Here is a 21,568-nt window from a genome sequence, read left to right as displayed (position 1 = left end):
CACTTGGTATGCAAGCGGCCAATGGCGCATCCGTCCGGCGCAAGCGCATCTAACTGGCTGAGGACACTAGTAACTGTATAAATAAGTACAAACGTGCAGTATTATGCAGTAGTATCGCTGGAATCATTACCAAAAATAGTTGTAACATTACATTATTACAAGAAATTATGAGCTGAATTATATTGTTAGGTACAAATAATTTTTCATTATTTTGCATCTGGCATAAAAACTTTCTACTCTTTTTTTAAGAGGTTTTTATTAAATGACGCTCTGTTAAATAAAATCTTATGTTTAATTCTTAAATCAATAAGTTTGCTAATAATAATTAAAAAAAAATTCATGCTGATAAAAATCACAGCCCTAAGTTTACCCCCATATCTCGATTGTGTCTAACTCATGTTTGAACTGGTTTGTCATTTCTAATGAGACTGTTCTCGCTTTAACGACTGGCGGAAAACAAGATCTCGTTATCACATGTAGCTTAAACTAAAGCTCCATTCACATCGAAAAAAAAATACAAAATGTGCTAAATTCAAAGCAAACAAGTTACGACCTATTAGATGTTTAGTCTGTAAACAATTGTTTTTGTTTGTAAAAAATAATTGTTAGAAGCTGTAATTCGGTGTATAATGTGATAATAGAGCATTTATTGTTACAAATTTATACTTTCACCTTTGTATTACATTGATAATTATTAATAGGACTTGGTTAGATTCGTAATCAATTTCGAAAAATCGGAATCAGTCATAGTAATCGTTGTTCGGTTAGTAATTTACTACAGTTAGTGAGACGCTGGAAGCGTACGCTCAACATAGCTTTAATCGTAGCCATACAGTTTTACATTAGTAACGCAGCTCTGAATAAAATCATCAGGCTCAGAATAATTATACGACTCGAGTTGATTTATCTAATGCAAAAAAAAATATAGAAGGCAAAGACTTTTGTGAAATTTGAACACAACATATATTTAAATAAGCATAGGTATTTTGTATAAAATGAAACGGTTTTTTCTTAGTACCAAATACATTTAATGACATGTGTACGGAACCTTATAAAGGAAGAATCCTGATCCCGATAATCTAGAGTCTGCGGTCGGCAGTCAACATCGGCGGAATGCAACAATCGTTCGCACAGGTGCGCCCGCACCTGCCCCGCTTCGTACCAACTTTGTATCAATAACGATTTCGATCCATCGAAAGTATTAAACTGTTCGAATTAAATGTCGGTTTAAATGTTAAAACGATTAATTGCATTAGATTTGTATACTATTTGTTTGCACATTTGAAAGTACACATTTACTTCGAAAATTTTATGAATCCTTGGAAGGTGGATTATTTTTTAATCAATACTACGAGAATGTTTGAGCCAATAATAATTCAGACAGTTGAAATAGTGATGTATCAATTTAACTCTCAATTATATAATGGCGTTATAATAAATTCCAATTTTCCTATTTTAACTTTAAATGATATTCGCTTTATTATTATATATTAACATATAGTTACACATGTAAGTGTAAATTTTTTTTCCAAATAAATGAACTCATGTACTGTTTAATATCATCACGAAAGCGAAACCTCAAAAGGGTAAAAATTGACAGACGGAAAGTATAAAAATGTATGATTTAAAAAAAAAGTTACGCTTAAACAAAAAACTAATTTTAACACCGAAAGCGCACGCTAATTACCTTTCACGCAAAATTTTAACGCTTGAATATGCTCATAAAATGTTCGAGTAAATACGACGGATGGAGCACAATGGCGAGCTATTTGATTAAGCGATGTTCGTGTTAAGCAAACCAATCAGATTCATTATCAACATAGGAACACTACGAAGTAAGCAAACATTAACATCATAGAGACATGAGATGAGCGCGCCGTTATTGCGGGGGCGAGCGCACTCTACCGACCCATATTCGCTACGTTGACTCTAACCTCAGTCTCTTCGTTTTCCTCATTATTCTTTTGAAATGTATATTTTTTTATTTAAAATTATATAGTAATGAAACACGTATATATATAATTTAAGTAAATTGTGTATTACGTGTTAAAATTACAACATTAATATAATTTAGGTTAATATTATACAAACACGCCAAGGAATTATTTTTATTGAACGATATTAAATCTTTAGTTAATGTGTTATCAATTCTGGAAATCAACTTAGGATTAGGTATAATACAAATTACATCCTAACTTATAACATTATAAATACGAATGGGAATACGGTTTCACATCTTAACTACACAATTGATACACTTTTTCAGGCGAACAAAAGACATAGGGTACTTAATACCTGCCCCGGCTCTCACCTTCACATGCGAGCAAAGCTACGGGCGGAAACTAGTGAAAATATTAAAAAATGGTCGTCATTATGATGTCAACGTTCTGAATTCTTCTCCGTTAAAAGGTCCGCAATGCTAAGTGGATAACCAGCAATAATGCACACTGTTAAAGACCGCAATCGTTGAGAGGTTGTTGCCGTCAAAGCCGGCGCCGGCGCCGTGAGAACCGTATCCGGCAACACCTAGACCGTGACAACTGCCAACCGACAACCGTCACTCGTACACTCAAAAATGACACGGGAATTGAACGAATCGATTCGCATCCAAACCGTGCGATTGTCGCAAGTAATGTAGCAAAAAATAACTTATTTATGATATTTTGAAATCCGCGAAATTGTCTATATTTATCTTATAATGTTGAAATACCTAGTTCTTGAATCTGTGCGATTGGCCCGCAGCAGTTATAATAATATGCAAATAGATTCGTTTGTTATGAATCAATATTTATTAACCGTTTTTTCTTCAAATTTTCTCCTTATTGCTCAAATGTTCGTGACTAGTTTTGTAACACAATCTGTTTTGAGGCGATATAACAGGAATTAGAGTTGCTATTTATTAAGGGGACTACATGAGCTAAATGCAAGTTTTATAATGCAAAAAAGTATATGATCCAATGCAGTAAACCAAATGAAAAAAATATATGATAATCTTCAGGATACATGCTAAGTATTTGTTATTTTAAAAACATGATGTAATTAATTTGGTAAGATAGAAAAAAATCACAAAGTTACCTCTAAAAAGATCTTTTAATCAATAATAACTATACTTATATACGTTCCATAATTCTGGTTTTTTGTCAGATTATTCTACAAGCAATATACTATTTAACCTGGGTGTCACTTTTTTAGTAAAATCAATAGATTTTTTTTAAATCCGATATTCTTATTTTCGAACAAAATGCGTACGCATGTGTGCGTAAACGCCGTGTACAGACAATGCCGGCCGAGGCCTGATGCTATACAGACGTGTCGATCTTTTCGCCGCATCATTCATTACGTTACGAGATATTTTTTTGTAATTTTAATTGTAAATTCATTGTTTCATGTTTTCTTATAATAAATTTTATTCTTTCTTGTAAATAAATATATTAAGTTAAAATAGTGTAGTAGTAATTAGGCATTTGTTTTTTTATTATATTATTTGTTATAAATTTTAATTGTGTAAATATGGGAAATAAAGTGAAACGCGTGAGGAAAACTAAAAAACGTTTATATAAATCAAGCGCCGAACATACATATGAACGATATTAAAAGGTAAGAGTATTTAATTAGTAAACATATTTTTTTTTATAAATTATGAATATTGAAAACATCTATTAGAAAAATGTGCAATCAGTTCGCATATAATCAGATTTTTCGAACCATTCTTAATAATTACGATAGAGTATTTGGTCAAAGGACAGAAAACATCAATTGACTTTCATGGGGATCAAGTGACTACATTCGATCCCCATGAACTCGAAGCATTTTTTTTTTCATTATAACTACTATGACATATAAGATACATATTTTTTAAATACATAATTTTATAATTAATAAAAATGTAATTACTAACATATATTTATTTTTTACAGAATAAAGAAAGTCGAAAACAATAACACGGAAGCTATTTATATTGCGTAAGAGTTTAATTTTATCGATTGTTTATAATAAGAATTAAAGTTATGTATGAACTAATTTTAATAATAATAAAAAAAAGTAAAGTCGTAACAAAAAAAATTTAATTGTTGTGAACCAGAGAACTAGAATATTTAGAAGTGTCATTTGTACGTAATTCATAAATTTAAATTTTTTTGTAACGTCCGCCATATTGGATTGAATATAGCAGCAATTCATGAATCGTGCATTGTCATCGAGATTAAATATGTGTGCCAACTTTCAGCTGAAAGTGGGTGTAATATTTATTCCAAGATTCCAGGAAATATGTAATAACATTAATATATACAAGTGAAATTAAATAAAAAAAATTAACACTAAATGTTTTTTTTTTGTAGTACTAAATATAAATAAAAATATTTTAAGTTTAATTAAATCAGTTTTATTTTTTAATCATTTTCGAATAACAATCAAAAGCAATACAAATAATTCTAATATCCTATCTATTTTTATGAGATTTATGATTAAACCTATTATGATTAACCTTTCATTCATCAATGATTCAACCAAATCGAATTGACAACATTTTTTTCTAGTAAATATTTAGATTTTTTTTTTTTTAAATTGAATATATATTTTTTCTTTATGAACCAATATTAATAAAACGAACAAATACTACGCTATATGTTACCCCACGGTCACTACACTACAGATTTCGAACACTTACGATTTTATTATATAAATAGATCATTAAACTTTTATAAAATGTTAAAAATTGGTATGTTTCAATATTTAGTATAAGAACTAATTGTGGTATAATAATATAAATAATAGAAAAAAAAGGTTAAAACTAACTGTCTATTTTATTGTATACAAAATATAAATAAAAATGTTGTAAGTTTAATTGAATCAGTTTTATTTTATAATCATTTGTTAACTAACATCGAAAGAAATAAAAATAATTCTGTTGTCCTATCTATTTTTTATGAGATTTATGATTGATCTTACGTCGCTCGGTTTGGCGCCATCTATTAGAATATTTGGGCGTAATCTCATTACCTCGCTTAACCCTTAGTACACGGGCTTGCCGTTTTCGTCGATTTTGTAAGTGTGTGCGTGCGATTCTCAAGGGCACTTAGCTCTTGTAGTCCTCTTAACACTGATATTTGAGTGAGTTTATTGAAAAATCTGGTTGAAATTCTTTCATCAGCATTGTTAAGACTGTTAATAAATCTGAATATTAAATTTTCATTTTATAATAAAAAAAGTGTAATAACTGCTTTATAATATATGTCGGAACAGATAAATATCTAAAACGTTTGTGAGCGGAACGCGGGCGTGGCGCCTACTTGATGCTGTGGCGGACCTCGGTAGTGTTTTACAGCAGTTAGCCTGGGTTAAGATGATTAAAACCGCCCGACCGGCGCGTGCCCCCGGGCTCCTCCTTATATCACATTCCAATATAAATTACTTTTGGTATGGCCATATCATGTACCCAAAAATATTTCCTTGTAACGCAGGTAAAATCCTTAAGTCATATGAAATATAAAATCTTAATTGAAGCTAAACGTGTAACTCAAATGTTGATTTAAAATAATTTAACTTTATACCTTTTTATGACTTATTGGAAGCCAATCAAAATTATTATTTGGAAAACGCGAATCTAAACGTTTGGGTAGTTTCTTTTCAAATAATAAGCATGTTAAGATAAATATAAGACAGGTAGACAATAAGTTAACCGCAGTCGTTGTATCGTCAATGTAGTGGCATCGGAATTTACGATTGATAATTGAAGAGTGTGTTTCAAGACGCCGCGGCTTGCGGTCGGCCGAGACGCCCGCCACGCGCACGCGATCGTCCTATAATGTGTGGCCCAAGTAAACGAAACTTATCTTATTTATACCTAGAACTTAAATTACCATCGTTGTTCCGGAATTAACAACAAAAACACATATTTAAAGATAGAAATTCTAGAATCAATTGAATGCTCAATCTTTCTGGTAATCTTTCCAAAAATAATGCAGCTTACGAAAAAGGCTAGTCTAGATACATAAATGTAATGAGTATTTATAGCTGCTGCTTGCTCTACAGCTTACACTTTGGAGATGTGTTGCTGAAACAGCGTAATTTTTGCATGGGCCCTCAGGGCATCGGCAAATTACAGAAACCGCCGGCGGCGTAATTACGAGCGATTGTGCCGCGTGTGGGAAACTCAGTCGATTTATTAAGATTTAATCACGTCCAATTAAAAAACGCACTTTATTATTAGGATACTAAAGCCCTATTGAATTACATAGAGCTTCAAGCGGCGACAAGATGCTACGGTGCTACGATATGGACGTAGCGCATAGACATCGCGAATAACAAAACTATGTACATGTCGTTCCAGTACTTAGTAAAATCAGAAGCGACTGCTTGAAAAGTGTTCCAATAGATTTCACATTAACGAAAATTATGAAGTTTAATGGTAATGGTAGGCGTAGGAACAATCTAATAGTACCAAATACGGCACCTGTCTCAATTGTCCATTAATGGGTAAAAGAGAAAGGTGTATGTGGGATCGGTCTTCCCACGTGGAGGACCTCCCTGGCGCGCATACATTACAGCAAGCATTGTCGCCGCCTTATGGCCACACACATACCCAAACAAACACCACGGCCAATTGAAAATGACCTTAATTATTCTCGCTTTGATATTAAATTAATAAACTATAAAAAAAGGTAAATTTAATATCCTTTGTTTAACTTTATAGCCTTTTAATTGTCCTTATAATTTAATATCAAGGCTTAGCAACTCAGTTTTATGGGGAAGAATAAATACAACTATGTAAAGATAGGGTATACATTCGCTTTTTTAATAATCAAGTTATATGCACTGGTATCTAATAATTTCATAGGTAGTGTTAATTGTATCACATAATATCAATCCAGTACCACCGCCGGCGGCGGCGGCGTGCGCAAGCGCAGCTCCAGATAGCATTAGCATGTTAATGAAGGGGCGTGGCGGGCATATCCAGTCTCCCACGCGCATGCGCCTCTCCACACTCAGCGCCCAGTGATATATGCACTTTTTAATAACCAATTACATTATCCTACCTTTTCGATTTTTTGACAAATGTTTAATTTCATTGCATTTTTAATAAGCAAAGTGTATTTAATTTTTTAGAATATCTATATAAAATTTCTAAAGTATCTAAACTAACCTTAACATTCTTGTAAGTGTAAATTTTTAGCGACACTCAAGATTATTTAAGTAAGCACGCTAAATTATAATACCAATGCGATTTCATTTTAATGCTGAGTTATAGGAGGCTCATTAAAATAACAATATTATGACATAACAACGGCATGGCAAATACGTCTGGGTAGGAACCAACCACTCATCAGATATTCTACCGCCGAAATCAGTATTGTGGTATTCCAAGTAATATAATACTTTAAAATAAAAGTAAATATTTTTGTTTACGAGCTATTATATTAGTGCTACCAATAAAAAAATGGAAATAAGTGTAGAAAAAAAAGTTTATTTCGAACAAACATGCAAATTCATATACGTTTTCTACAAAATCTTAATAAAAATTATTGTCGAATAAATGATGTAAAACAAAATCGCTTTTTGTGTCTGTCCGTCTACTTCCTTATCTATTCTTAATTATATACAAATTATGAAATCTGTAAAAAATTGGACAGATTACATCAGAATTTTGGTAATTTCTACCAGAGCAAATTAAATTAAATCATAATAAAACATTTATATTAAATGTTATGATGGTCAATTTTGATGTTTTGTAATCAAGTCGTTAAAATATGTTCTGAGGGCGCTAATCAGACTTAAGCAACATAAATCAAATTCACTAGTTTCAGAATAGAATAGGGCCTACTTTCTCTGATTAACAATTCTGACTTAACTTGTTGTAATTTTGACCTACTAGTCAATATATACACATAGAAACAAGCATAGCCTTTATTTTTTCATAATTAATCGTTACGTAAAACTGGCTAGTATTATTAGGTATACTAATTATAACATTCAGAACCGTGAGTTCCTGTAATGTAAACCTTTGCACTTCGATTTTTAGTCCAAAAATGAACTCAATAATTGCGTTATCTAATTGAAAAACTATAAAAAATATTATAGCAGAATTTACGAATATATTAATTATGATATTTAATTTCTCTATTCACAATTGAAAATTCTTATAGCCTAAGTTAGAATTGTTTATTCGTTTATTTGTTAAAGGGTATTAAAGCAGGTATACCGTTTAGGTAGCTCGATTAACATAGTAACGAAGGGGCGGGCCTGCCAGTAACTCACGCCCGCACAAAATAAATAATTTCACTCTGGAATGCGTCTGTAATGGACCACTCATATTTGGTATCTAATGAAAGAATTTAAAATTATTTCAAAGCAGGAAGATCGTAGACCATCATTTCGTTTTAATGTTTACGTGAAAAAATTTTTTTGTTGACTGGCTTGCACAAACCCCTAAGTAATTTTTTTAAATAAAATACACATCTTTTTATCTGTTTTTGATTGTTCAATTAATTGTTTATTGATTTTGCCAAATTTCCGAGGTATTTGTAGCAACTGAAAAAAGTGCTGTGCTTCGACACAGCTACACGGAGCTGTCTCGTATACGTTGAATTTTAATTAATATTATATGTTTTTGTTTTGTATATGAGCCAATATAAAAGAAAAATTTGTTTCTGCCATATCGGGCACAATGAACTAAAGAACCATTGGTCGTTGATAATATTGATGTTAAAGAAATTGCAATAAATTTCGTATCTCTTTAATCCATTTACTTACTTACTCTAAATGGAAAAAAAAGAGAACAAGTTAATCTTAGAAAGCGTTACCAAGTGATTCTGTTTATTTTGGGTTATGAAAGGGTACAAAATACTTTATAATAGTTTGTGTGTTATGGGTAAATAAATTAATTTATTTAATTATTGAAAAGATAGTTACACCATCGACCTTACACGCTCAAATTAGAATAAACAACATTAAATGTCAAGACCACTATTTTTTCTTATACCGTAATAATTTTTAAAACCAAATACTAAGGCACAACATGTAATGGCAGAAAAGTAAATCACAATCAATATTCATTGAAAAATTACGCATTTCGCATCGTCACAATTCGCGCGAACCAGATTAATCTTACGATAATAAAGCCGAGATCGCTGATCAACCGTCCCTCGTCGGTATATTTTTATATTGTCCTCTAATTTACACGCCGGCCAATTAAGTATTGAAATAAGCCCCACATCGGAATTTGCTTTAGATTTGCGTACTGAAGAATTTTAATTGGTTATATTTTTATATTCCAAGCAATTTATTACCTTAACTCTGCGGTATGGTGCGGTGAGAGACGACCTTCTATGTAATAAAAATACGCACATTAGTTTTATATTAATATATATGTAATAAATGTATTGTTAATTGTGTCTAGTAAAAAGCATAAACTTATTTTGGGACGTTTTCAATTAATATATTTCTACTATATAGAAATTTAAATTCAGGTCAATGGGGCTTGGGTATAAAATAAACAACCCATAAGATAGTAACTAGTAGTATATAGATTAAGTAAGCACTACTAAATGTCGCACCGCTGGCCAAAGGACTCCTCTAATAAATTTTTGGCTTTTTTAGTTTTTATATATTGGAATATAATATTTATATCGTGACATTAATATTTTCAACATAATAATTTTATTAATACAAAAATAACATCTTAAATCAATAAATATTTCCAGATGTGGTTGAAATATAGATTTATGTTCATTATTATAAAGTAACTTATTTATATATTAAAACTAAAAAAATACAATGAGTTGCTGCAACATTAGGTACCTACTGTTCTTAATTAACAAAAAACAAAGTAATAGGTTCTAAATGAAGTTGTCCGAAGTGAAGATGCAAAGCCAGCTCAGTAAAGGGCTCACTTAAATGAGTAAAATAAATATAAACCAAGGACATAAATATCGTATTTGTTGGAGCTGCGGCAGATGGGGTCGTGCGTACAGTGGGTGGCATCAACATTCGTCACCGCAACCAAAGAGTGGGTTTATCATGAGCAGAGTGTAGACATGAATGGTAAGATCTTCTATGCGAAAAAGGAATCTTGTCCACAATTACGTAAAACTCAATATTAATAATTTTAATTTGTATATTTTGAAATTTTAATAGGAATGGAAATATCACGATTTAACAACTCAAACTTAAACAATGTTCGTTGGTCTATTACTTTAAATAAGATTATTTTAATGACAATAATTTTTTCCTTAATGGAAAAATTTTAAATCTCAATTTTGTAACGTTACAATCTATCAAAAATTATAATAAGCTAATTATAAAATAAGACCAAATAAGAATAAAATAGTTTTAAGTTATTACTTCCATGTTATATTTTTAGCTGTGACCCAAGAGACGATATTGGGATATATACTTGTGCAAATGTACTAAAAATAATTTTATAATTTCTAGTCACTTTAATACGAGTAGCTTATCCAAAAATTCTTAATCCTAGTGATGAGAGTAGAACTCGCGGTGGCCGCTATCACAAGCATCGCGCTCTATGCAAATGTAGTTTTTGCAGCTACCAATTGAGGAGCAGAACGAGCAATCTCACAACTGGGTGGCCCAAGTTATATATATGTTTATATTTGCTACTTAATAAATATTAAGCGAATATTATATTAACATTAATGGTTAAAGCAAGTTATTCTTTAGGTACAACTTTATATAAATGAAAAAAGCCTAAAAAAAGATATCGATCGATGTTCACTAGTTAGTGTAACTTTAACAAAAGTTATTAAGTAATAAAATCTCGGTTTGATTTGATTACTGAGTTTTTTATTAACAAATTTTTCGTTTAGGGTATATCGTAATGTAAGCAATTTAATAAAATCTTGAACTAAAACTATATTTATTTACACTTTCTTCTTACATTTGTATTTCTTATGCTCATTGTAATTGTTTCAATTCAATAGACACTCAAATATAAACAGTCATTCATCCTAACACAATCGCTATTCTAATAAATGTCACTAATTGTATCTATAGACGACAACAGCATGAATGCTCCATGGAACAACAACTAGTTTACATATTATTATAATATTCAAAAATTGCTCTCAACAACTGAGTCATCCTCCGTCAAATCTGAGTTCAGTTCTGTTTAAGGTGGAGCGAGGACAAATATTTATTTCTGGGCCGTTATCAATTTTAACAATTTATTAATGCACATATTAAATGATTTAATTTTTTTCCTATTCTTTATAGCTTAAATTGAGTTGAGAAATTAAATACGTGTTTACTGGTTTATAAAACTTTAAACCTTGTTTTATAGATTTTTTTACCATCCTCTGCTGATGCCCTGTTATCGTAGATCTACAATCTCGCACGTGACATTATCGAAGTGCCTCGCAGAGCTGCTCCTTAAGACAATATTTTTTGCGCGCACGGCTCACTGCGACACGACAATAAATTAGATGCGTTGAAATGTTTGTGTTGTGGCGTCGCGGCCGCTGTCGGCGACGCCGCGCGCGCATACATTAGCGCACAATACCGCGGGGGGCGCCCATTGTGTCCTCACACTACCACCCCCTCCGGACCCCTCACCTTGCCCGACCTATACGCCCCTAATGAAGGATTCAACGCGAGACCTGCAATTATGAGATAAAAATCGGACCATGTGTGGTCACAGAACTTAAGCCTCTTATACCTTAACATTTCTTCTTAGCTTTACCTCAATTGTACAATGATCGAGTTCGCGGAGTACGATTAGGGTTGTGCACGCACTAATTTTGGGTTTCCGCGGGTTCCGTGCCGACTAATGACCAGATAATTGTACAGCAGGTGCGCGCGCGCCGACGCACGCCAGCCGCACACGCCAAGTGGATTAGATGGTAGAAGAAAGATTTTTTTTTTTATTTTTATACTAACTATAAAATTTACTGATATGACTATTTTTTCCAGCTATTTCTATAATTTTAAAAATATAATAAGAATGTATAGGTAGCTACATACAAATGTCACGAAATATATGTATGTACAATGTACATATTGTTTACAAAATAACAGTTCGTTTGAATATTGTCAAGTATCCAAACACGATACGAAAGACACGAAACAGCTGTCTGATGAAAGTTCAACGCATTTTTTGCCGCTTTTTGTCACAATATTTACGTTAAAACACAGTAAAGTGCATGTAACCCCTTAAGATCAAGTGTCACCACATTGACAACTGTTTTAGATAAAAAATGCATCATTATCTCTGTTTCTTTTAATTATAAGATTTACTTATCGCCAATCATCAAATCTCACATAATATTAACTTATGTGTCAAAATCATACAACGACTCTTGTGACCGATTAATTTAATATATATATTTATTTTTATATTTAAATTAATGAATTAATATATTCATTATATCCTGTCCAATGATATACTTATAATTGAAAATCATTATATTTTAATTATAATACACTATATATGTATAATAATAAAATATTCGTGTTTCATTGAATTTTAAAATTGTTATATAGCGCTTACTTCCTAAAAGCTATTGACTACATAGTCAATCCTATATACCACATTATACATGAAAGCAAGCTGTTATAGCAAAAAGGAACTTTTTCTGAGACCACCTGGTACGCACCCGCCAGTCAAATATAAAAAATTAAGGGAAAAAACGTCATAATATTTGAATATTTCACAAAAAACAATTAAGGCTGCCGCACGTCACCTGTCGCTGGCACGAGATACACATTTGCATAGAGACTATTTTCTAAGAGTCAGCATTAATCTTATGCACCGTAAACATTGTGTTCTTTATAATCAAAGACATCTTTCTATCCCGATAACAACTCGGTGTTGAAGAATTTTTTAAGTTATTGTGTTAAAAACAGCAAGAAGATATATTTAAATAAATTGATAACAACAGTGGTTTTTAAGAAATGGATCAAAATAATCATTTTACATTATTCAAAATTTAGCCTACGTTTAAATAATAATGTATTTACTACTATTATTTTTATTAAAACATATCATAATCTTGTTATAATATATGACCTTTGAACGCCAATATTTAACAAAAGAAAAATAATCCCATATAAATCCCAATTATAAAATAGCAATAATATTGTTGAGGTTTTTTTAGCATACAGCTCACAGTTACATTTACTAAAGTCCCTGACTCCTGAACTAGGCATAGGCCTATGTCACAAAAGTTAGTACATATACAGGTCTAGTGAGTCTCTATTTTTTATGTATTATTTTTAAAATGACAGATATTATTAACAATGTTACATAACGAAACAAAAAATAAAATACTTAATCATCGGCGATGAATTTCGAATCGTCCACTCCAAGACGATGGGAAGGTGAGGATCATGGTTTTTCCGATATTTTCACAGAACTTATAAATAAATAGCGCAAATAAAATTAGTTATATAGTAATAGTAGCAGCAGTATATATAGTAATAATACAAACCTATGATTGATTTATTAATATGACAAACAAATAATGTAAATGTAAAAATAATATTTATTTTATAATAATAACCGATCGACCAATGCAGCAAATCTCAATGACTTGCGATCTTCATAGAAAATATATAACGTGTGAGAGATAGTGCATTAACACGGGTGCAGTCTCTTATTTCTATAACTATGAAATTGGCCTCTCGAAAAAACAATATTATTGTACTGGTCCGGTATTTAAACCCGAGATCTCGAGATCTGCACCTTATAAGCTAGCCAGTGGACGAATGCGTCGATTAAGTATAATAATAACAGTATTTGTCGTAGTTCTTGTAGGGTATATGACGAGATACAATATTCATATATTATGCACGTGTTGTCACGGTCATTGTCTATTAAAAGCACAATCACGCCGGGTAATGTAAATACGAGCTCATCTATTGTAAGCGGGAACAATTCTGTGTTTTGGCTGCCTGTTGCTGACTAACAGCATCGTATTATAACGTGAACTTCATATATTTACACTGTATATTTCCTTGATTATAATAACATCTCTGTAATATCGTTGACGCCATATGTGGAATACTAATTTTCTTGACATACGACACAAATGAATATAATGATATAATACCTGTATATCGTTAAGCTGTGTACTAATTTACACACAGGACTCGCTGTATCAGTCACTAGTCCCGAGTTTAATAGGTACTGTTTCTTATTAAAGTAAATTATAGTAGGTAAGTAAATAAGTAGATTATTTCTTGATTAAAAACTACCACTCAAAATCTCTATTACTGTAGGGAAAAGGCTCCGTTTGGTTTATCTAAAGCGGTTTGGGATATATATGTACAAGTTGGCAGAATGTCACCCGACAAATGCATGTAATAAAAAAAATATATACCTTGCAGTAATTATTTTTACGTGAACAATTGTTATAATTTTGAACCTTTTTTAATACGTAATATCTTAGTTCCATAAGTGAGTGGTGATTAGGCGGCGAGTGGTGATGGTCACCACTTACTATCAGTTGGCCACTAACAAGAACGCCGATTTAAACAAAAAAAGTCATACATTCTAGAGAAGAGAATAGCCGAAAATCTATTTTTTTCCAGCGCTCGGAGAATCGTTGATAAATATAAGAGTATTTATATTTTTATAATTATCCCAATTCATATTTATTGAATAAAGTAATACAAAATATTTATTAAAAGTGCTCAGTCGTTTTCGCGTTAAATTCGCCGCCCCAGTCAACCAGCCGTAAGAGCCGACACAGCGCTGACACGTCTTTTCGCACTTCCCACACAATTTATGTTTTATCCTGCCTGATTTGAAGATCAATATTTAGCGAAATACTTACAATTATTTGGTCATCTATTTTGATAAGGTTATGTAAAAATAAATTGTTTAAAAACATTTTATTTCAAATTGTTCTTGTTCAAAATAGAATACCAATCATTATATTATCGTGAAAACAAACGTAGGTAGGTTTATGTAATAATCATATTCTTGGTTCGAATACAAAATTATGGCTTTAAATAAATAGTATCATGTTTTTAATGTGTATGGATTTTTAACGGTTAAGAGTGGCGTGTAATCATCATAATAACGAAGCGTATTGCGTAGGAGCATGCATGGTGCAGTTGGTAGCGCCGCCGTGGGCTCTCGTGCCATCGCGCTCCAATTTCAAATGCAAATTTACTCAAAACAGAACATTGACTATACTACCGTTTCGATCTACATTATATGCCGTATCACAGAACATCGCAAACATTATATTCCTATGTTGAACATGGCAAAATTAATTTTTACGTTTGATAGCAATTTATTTATTGAAAAAGGTATCACTAAGCACTTAAAATTAATATTTGATGTAAGTAACATTCAAAGTGATAAAATCGATCGCGTCTTTAAAATCGATCGCAAATCATGTTCCGTGATAGAGCCTTGTATCCGGATTTGACCGATTGCATGTCAAGAGCAATGCACAACACATCCATAGCCCCCAGGTTATTGTTTATTAAACTTCCCTTATATCCGATCATTTATAGGAAATGTAAATGATTATAATTTTTTTTACAAATTCATATTCTGCAGAATGATCAATTTAAACATTTCGATAACACGCCAAGCGTACCTTATTAAACACACTGAACAGCAAATGTTCTCAAATGTACTCGAGTTCTTAGAAAAGCAAATAATATTGAGTATTGACCAGTCATACGACAAACTACGTCGTATTTCTTATGAATATGATAGATTGAAGCTAGAGTGTACTGCCGGTCGTCGTAAGCGTAACCGAATTTCGGTTAATGCGGGCAGCAAGGCCGGTCAATCACATTAGCAATAGACGTGCGTAACGTGGTGTAACATATGACTCACTGACTGAATCACTTTCACATCTCAAGCCGCTATTCTATACTGTTTTTCTTCCAGCTCTATGAGTTGCAAAGTAGAGTTACGCAACATATAATACGAATGTTATATTTCTGAAAATGTAATGTACAAATCCTATCACATTAAATAGCACAAACCTATCTTAGGTTATTTACGAATTGACAAAATGAAAAAGTAAAAAATTTTGTAACACAAATGAAATTTAATCAAAAATAGCAAAGCTAATATTTATCAAATTTAAACTGTAGAAACTTTTAATATGTAATAATGGTAATACTTTAATAAAATCGTTCTTTTAAATAAATTACAAGGCGATTAAATTCAAATCCTTGTAATTGGCATCGGGATGTGTGTAGAGACGATGTATCGATTTTAAGTCGATCAGGAAGGCTCAATTTGCCGGCGCTACTAAATCATTCGACAAAAGCACCGCCAGATATGCGTCCGATCTAAATCGATTTGTCCAAATTATGACGGGAGCTAATTTACTTCAATCAGCCACCAACCTGATCCACGATTATTATTAACCGCCTTGTAAAAAAACAAGCTTTCGCTAATCGTGTAAAGATTAGCAGCATATTTTAGCTGTTATAACCTTAACTATGCATATGTTTACGATTAAATACATTTAGAAATTCGTTTTATAATTTTCAATTTTCTATTAGTTTAAATCCGTTAGTCAAATAATCAAAAAACTCGAAGTCTACTAATGACTTTACAAAAATATTGGGACCATGGTAGAAAGGGGAATGACTGTCTGTTTGGAGTAGATTAACAAAAATTTTATATTAATACGACAGACTCGCGCCATATGTCGGGATCGTTAACTAATGCAGTACCTTGACGTCCCGTTACCTCCAGTAGTAAAACGGAACAGTTCTCGATTATGGTGTGCTTGAATTAATGGATTGTAAAGTGAAATTTTAAAATACGACATTTACTTGAAAAACATTTTTACTGAAAACAATACTATGATGAATTAAAATGTTAATATGCAGCACGAATAAGATTAAATATATTTAAATTGATTCTCGTATTAAGAATTTAATTAGATTTTTTATGATTAAATTGTGTGTGATGAAATGTAAAAAAAACATCAAAATTTATTCTTCCAACTATCTACGTCAAAGTTTTCAGTTATAGCCATCTTGAGGTACGTATTTTAGTGACGTTATGGTACGTTCATTTATATAATACCTTTTCTCTAGTTATTTTTTTAACGGTTATCAAAGAAAATCTCATGTTATATAAAGATATAATTATAGCTAACTATAAGCCCGTCCTGATTTAACAGGGATGCAATAAGGATCTACATTCAACTTTTACATTGAAGAAGAAACATAAAAAGATTTTTTCCGGCTACGAAATGCATCTATTACACATATTATAAATCATCCTTGAATCACTCTGTTTATTAATGTAAACCCTATATATAACAGTTTCCCTAGATCTGTTATAAGCTAACGCCTTACAATTGTCGGGTTTTAATGTTTATAAATGATATCATATCTATTTATATATTTATTTTGAATATTTTAAATAATGGTAGCTGTGATTTTATTGTTTATTTTTTATTTAGTTATTGTGATTTAATTTATTAATTATATTTCATAGTTTCTCTTTTTTAGTAGCATATTCTTTGTTCAAATTTTTAATTTAATATTTGTTGTATTATATTATCGAAAACCATTATTGGTTAAGTTTTATTAATATTTCTTAATTTATTAGGTATTTTCCTTTCTTTTAAAATAGCTGAAATTAGTTAAAATTGGGTTCTGATGTCATTTCACAAGCAAGTTTTACTTCAACGCCGAACACAAGATGAATTAATTAAAAACATGGGCTGCTCCGAATAGAATCTCATAATCTTCGCTCATAGTGTACAATGCTTATTATATTAAGTATTTATAAAATAATTGAATACTTGAATTTTTGAATGGGAACAAATAAATGTTACTGTTTTGTATAGATTTTTTAAAACCCAATACGAAAATTTATAACCTACATACGCCCCTAAAAGCATTCTCACCTACAGACTTATAAGCACATTAGTAAAGGCACCTCTCCAAATGGCGATCATAATGACTTACGATTTGTGTCGACGCCATCTTGCGAATAAATATTGGGCAAATTAACCTCATGGTGCCCACCTGCCATTGTTGCTAATAACTAGGCACCCATGTGTTGACCGATAAGCTCTTTGAGAATTGTGTTAACAAACCGTGAAATGTCATTACCAGGATCAAAAATTTGTGCCGATCCATCTGTTTCTTCATTTACATTAAACATGAGGTTCTGTACATTAAATATATTTAGTAGACATAACAAGTTGTAAAAGTTATTTCAGAAATATCATTTATATTTTTTTTATTATAAATTATTTAAAGGAATTACGACTACAGTTTTTTTTATAGTCATTTACAATGACAAAAGAATAAAAAAAAATAATAATTATAAGAAAGTATAAAGTCACGAATTAGTTGTAAGTACAATTTCGCCTCTTTTTTTTACTATTAGATTATATAAACGCACTCAAATTTTGAAAAAACAAAGATTCAACAGTATTTCAACACTATGGTGTAATATGAAACCTATTAATAATAATTAAATATTTTATAATAGTTTAACTTTTAAGTGGTTAAAGATTAAATGAAGTTGATTATGCTTATTAAATAAGTTTTTTATTTTTTGTATAAGATAATAGAAGTTTAACACGTAATATAATAAAGTAAAAATACATTAAATTGCTAACGCAATATTCACTTAAATCATATTCTAAAATACAATAAATTCAAACAGGTCTGGTAAATTTCAATATGTAAGACACAAAACAGAATTGTATAAATAGGAATAGTGAACACAATGGTAAATTATACAATCAATAATTACCTATAAATAATAAAGTAAACGTTAAATAATTATCCGCATCGTGTAAGATGATATAAGGCGCAGACACTATGGAAAAAAGTGTAGGTGTTTAATTGTACTTTAGCATTGAACAGCCCTGACGTTAACTATTAGCAAAATGTGACCAAAACTGAACACAGAGACTAAATTATACTCTTACAAAAAATGTTTTACCACCGTACCGTACGCGTCGTGTTCAATTTGAAAACAAATGTTTTACCTCTAACTTTGCCATTACTTGATTACCTGAGACAATACATTACTTATTGTATACTTTCAGACCTTATCATCCATATTGCTTAACATCTGGAATGGATTACAAATATAAATGTAAAGGTGTATCCTTTCCAGATGTGTTTTTATTTGAAAACAAACTATCAGCACGAATAGTTTAATAATACGATGCAATAATATTATTGTTAGTTATTATCCCAAAATGTTCTTTGATAGCATTAAGTCACAGAACCTAAATATATCACAGTTTAGCTAATGCCCCCTTCACTAAGAACGTGGTGGCTGACTCCACCTGCATGATTCTCACTTCACCTTCAAACTAAGGATGATTAAACATATGAAACCTCACAGGCGCCTTAAAACAAAACCACGACCATCCGTTATGATCCATAAGTTCTCTCTGCTGGGCCATCTCCTCTTATAACTTGATAACATAAGCAATGATTATATTATACAGATTAAACAGTACTTAATATTTGGAAACGATTCTATTATATTTTTAATCAACAGTAAAGATTTTATCAAACGAACTTGACAAGCACTTACCAATTGATAATATGGAATGAATATATTTTTTAATTTTGAGTTATATTTTGACATGGTCATGGTATTAAATAGATAAATCCATAGATTTATCTATTTAATTTTATTATCTATATTTCTTTTGAGGCAATCGTGCATTGTTTACTAACGTTCTTTATTGTATGATTTTCCGACTTTAAAAGCCCCAATAAAGTAATTGTTACTTAAGTTTCATGGAAATGTTTTTATATATTGTGGTAGAATATTTCGTATATATAATATATTTAACACTATTATTGCAGAAATGAATTCATAAATGATGGTTTTAAATGGTTAAGTATAAGTATAATCATGTACATTTAATTCGTCTACATCTACTGGTAACTCCTCTTAAGTGGAATAAATTAAGTAGATGGTCAAAACATTGTGTTCGAATATTTTTCTAAAAAATGAAAACTTAATTATGGACATATAGAAAACATTGGAACAACTGATTGAGGTCTTGAGATGTTGTAACATCATATACTTATTTACACCAACGTTACTGACAAATATCCTGTATATAAAACAGGTTACCAAACGCAAACAAAAACTAAAATATGTAGATATTGTACAAATGTTACATCGTTAAAAAGATAATATAAAATAAATTATTATGGTATTAGATTAAGTAACGTGACTTAGATATAGTAGTACCTAAAAATAATACCAGCCCGTTAATGTCCCACAGTTGGGCATCATTCAATTTCAAAAAGCTTAAACTGAAATACATAAACTAATTCTAATTCGTATATTCTTTGGATCCGTTAATCGCAATAACCTTACCTACAATTTTAAAAAATAATTGTATAATATATAGTACCAGATGAAAAATTAAGTTTGAATTCACCTTGAAATATATTTTATAACAGGTTATTATTGGATAATTGCCTACTTCGTTTATTACATATAAATTTAGAAATAATATTCTATCCACGATATAATTGACTATTATACAGAATATTTTCAAACGTTCGAGCGTGAGTGACAAACAAACAAACATTCGATGATGCACACAAGATGAATCGTGGCCGCCGCGTCATTTGGGTGGACTTTTAATGTGCTCTTGATGATACTGTTTTGTGGAAATAAGTTAATCCGTAGAAGTTACAAACTAGAATAGATATAAAGTATGTCTGTCGAGTATTTAATTAGTAATTTAGTCGGCAACTTACAAGGGCACTGTAAAAAGATGTAGATTTTTACAGCTCCATTATTTTGTAAAAAATGGGTTTAAAGCTGAATTAATAATTAAAGTTAAGAAAAAACGCTTTTCGAAGCACTATCCGCCCTCGGAACCGGAACCACCCTCTCAAATGGCAACCACCACTCCTAAACATAAAAAAAGTCTATCGAGCCGAGCAGCGGACCGAACAATACTAATTAAACTGAGACGATCGCCTCGTCGGCGAAATCAGTCTGCGCGGTGCGTTCGTATGGGGAGGTTGTGTTTCTCATACTCCCAACTACTACTACTTACGATCGCGTCTTCAACGTCGAGCGTCTTACCAAATTAAAAATATAATAAACAAATAATTAACTACCTCATAAATAGTGACATTAAAAGTGTTGTGTAGAACATATAATAACGTTAAAAATTGTTTTTGGTGTCGATAAAATTTCATTGAATCATACGTGATGGGTAAGTTTGAAAAATACTTATTTTTGACAGGTGACAATTTTGATATGATATAAACATCTGTTATTGTTGTTATATTATGTCATTTAACGCCTATATTAGGTAAAACTACACATTATATGGATTTATATAGTAAACATAAATTTGTTTCTAATCACGAATGATGTATAACAATGAACTGAACTGATTTATATATAGTTTTAATTATTTCAATTTCGTGTAAGTATATTTAAACTCAGTTAGAATAACCTTTTCCGCTATTCTATTATTATAAAAAGCTTCGAATCCATGCTGTTCTTAAAATAGTAAAAAAATATCGATTATCCGTGTACGATTCTAACCATAAATCGTTTGTTATCGTTTTACTAAAATCCATTGCCAAATATCCATATAGTTAAAAAAAT

At 31.0% G+C, this 21,568-nt stretch overlaps 1 protein-coding gene across 3 annotated transcripts in view; it reads left to right on the top strand.

Annotated features, from left to right (window-relative positions):
• LOC125065740 (rhomboid-related protein 3) overlaps positions 1 to 21,568 on the top strand; it is an 81,961-nt gene that overhangs the window by 51,954 nt on the left and 8,439 nt on the right. The window contains exon 1 of one of the 3 annotated variants that reach the window (XM_047673531.1): positions 20,934 to 21,167. The exons of 1 other annotated variant lie outside the window; for it this stretch is intronic. The gene's annotated coding sequence lies outside the window, so the exon portion shown is untranslated. Of the gene's footprint in view, positions 1 to 20,933; positions 21,168 to 21,568 lie in introns of those variants that run through there. One more of the 3 variants, XM_047673532.1, reaches the window with a different exon arrangement.

This window comes from Vanessa atalanta, chromosome 8 (genome assembly GCF_905147765.1).
Source record: "Vanessa atalanta chromosome 8, ilVanAtal1.2, whole genome shotgun sequence".
In the NCBI taxonomy this organism is placed as follows: domain Eukaryota; kingdom Metazoa; phylum Arthropoda; class Insecta; order Lepidoptera; family Nymphalidae; genus Vanessa; species Vanessa atalanta.
The sequence above is the reverse complement of the archived record's forward strand: the minus strand, read 5'-3'. Positions and strand labels throughout refer to the sequence as shown.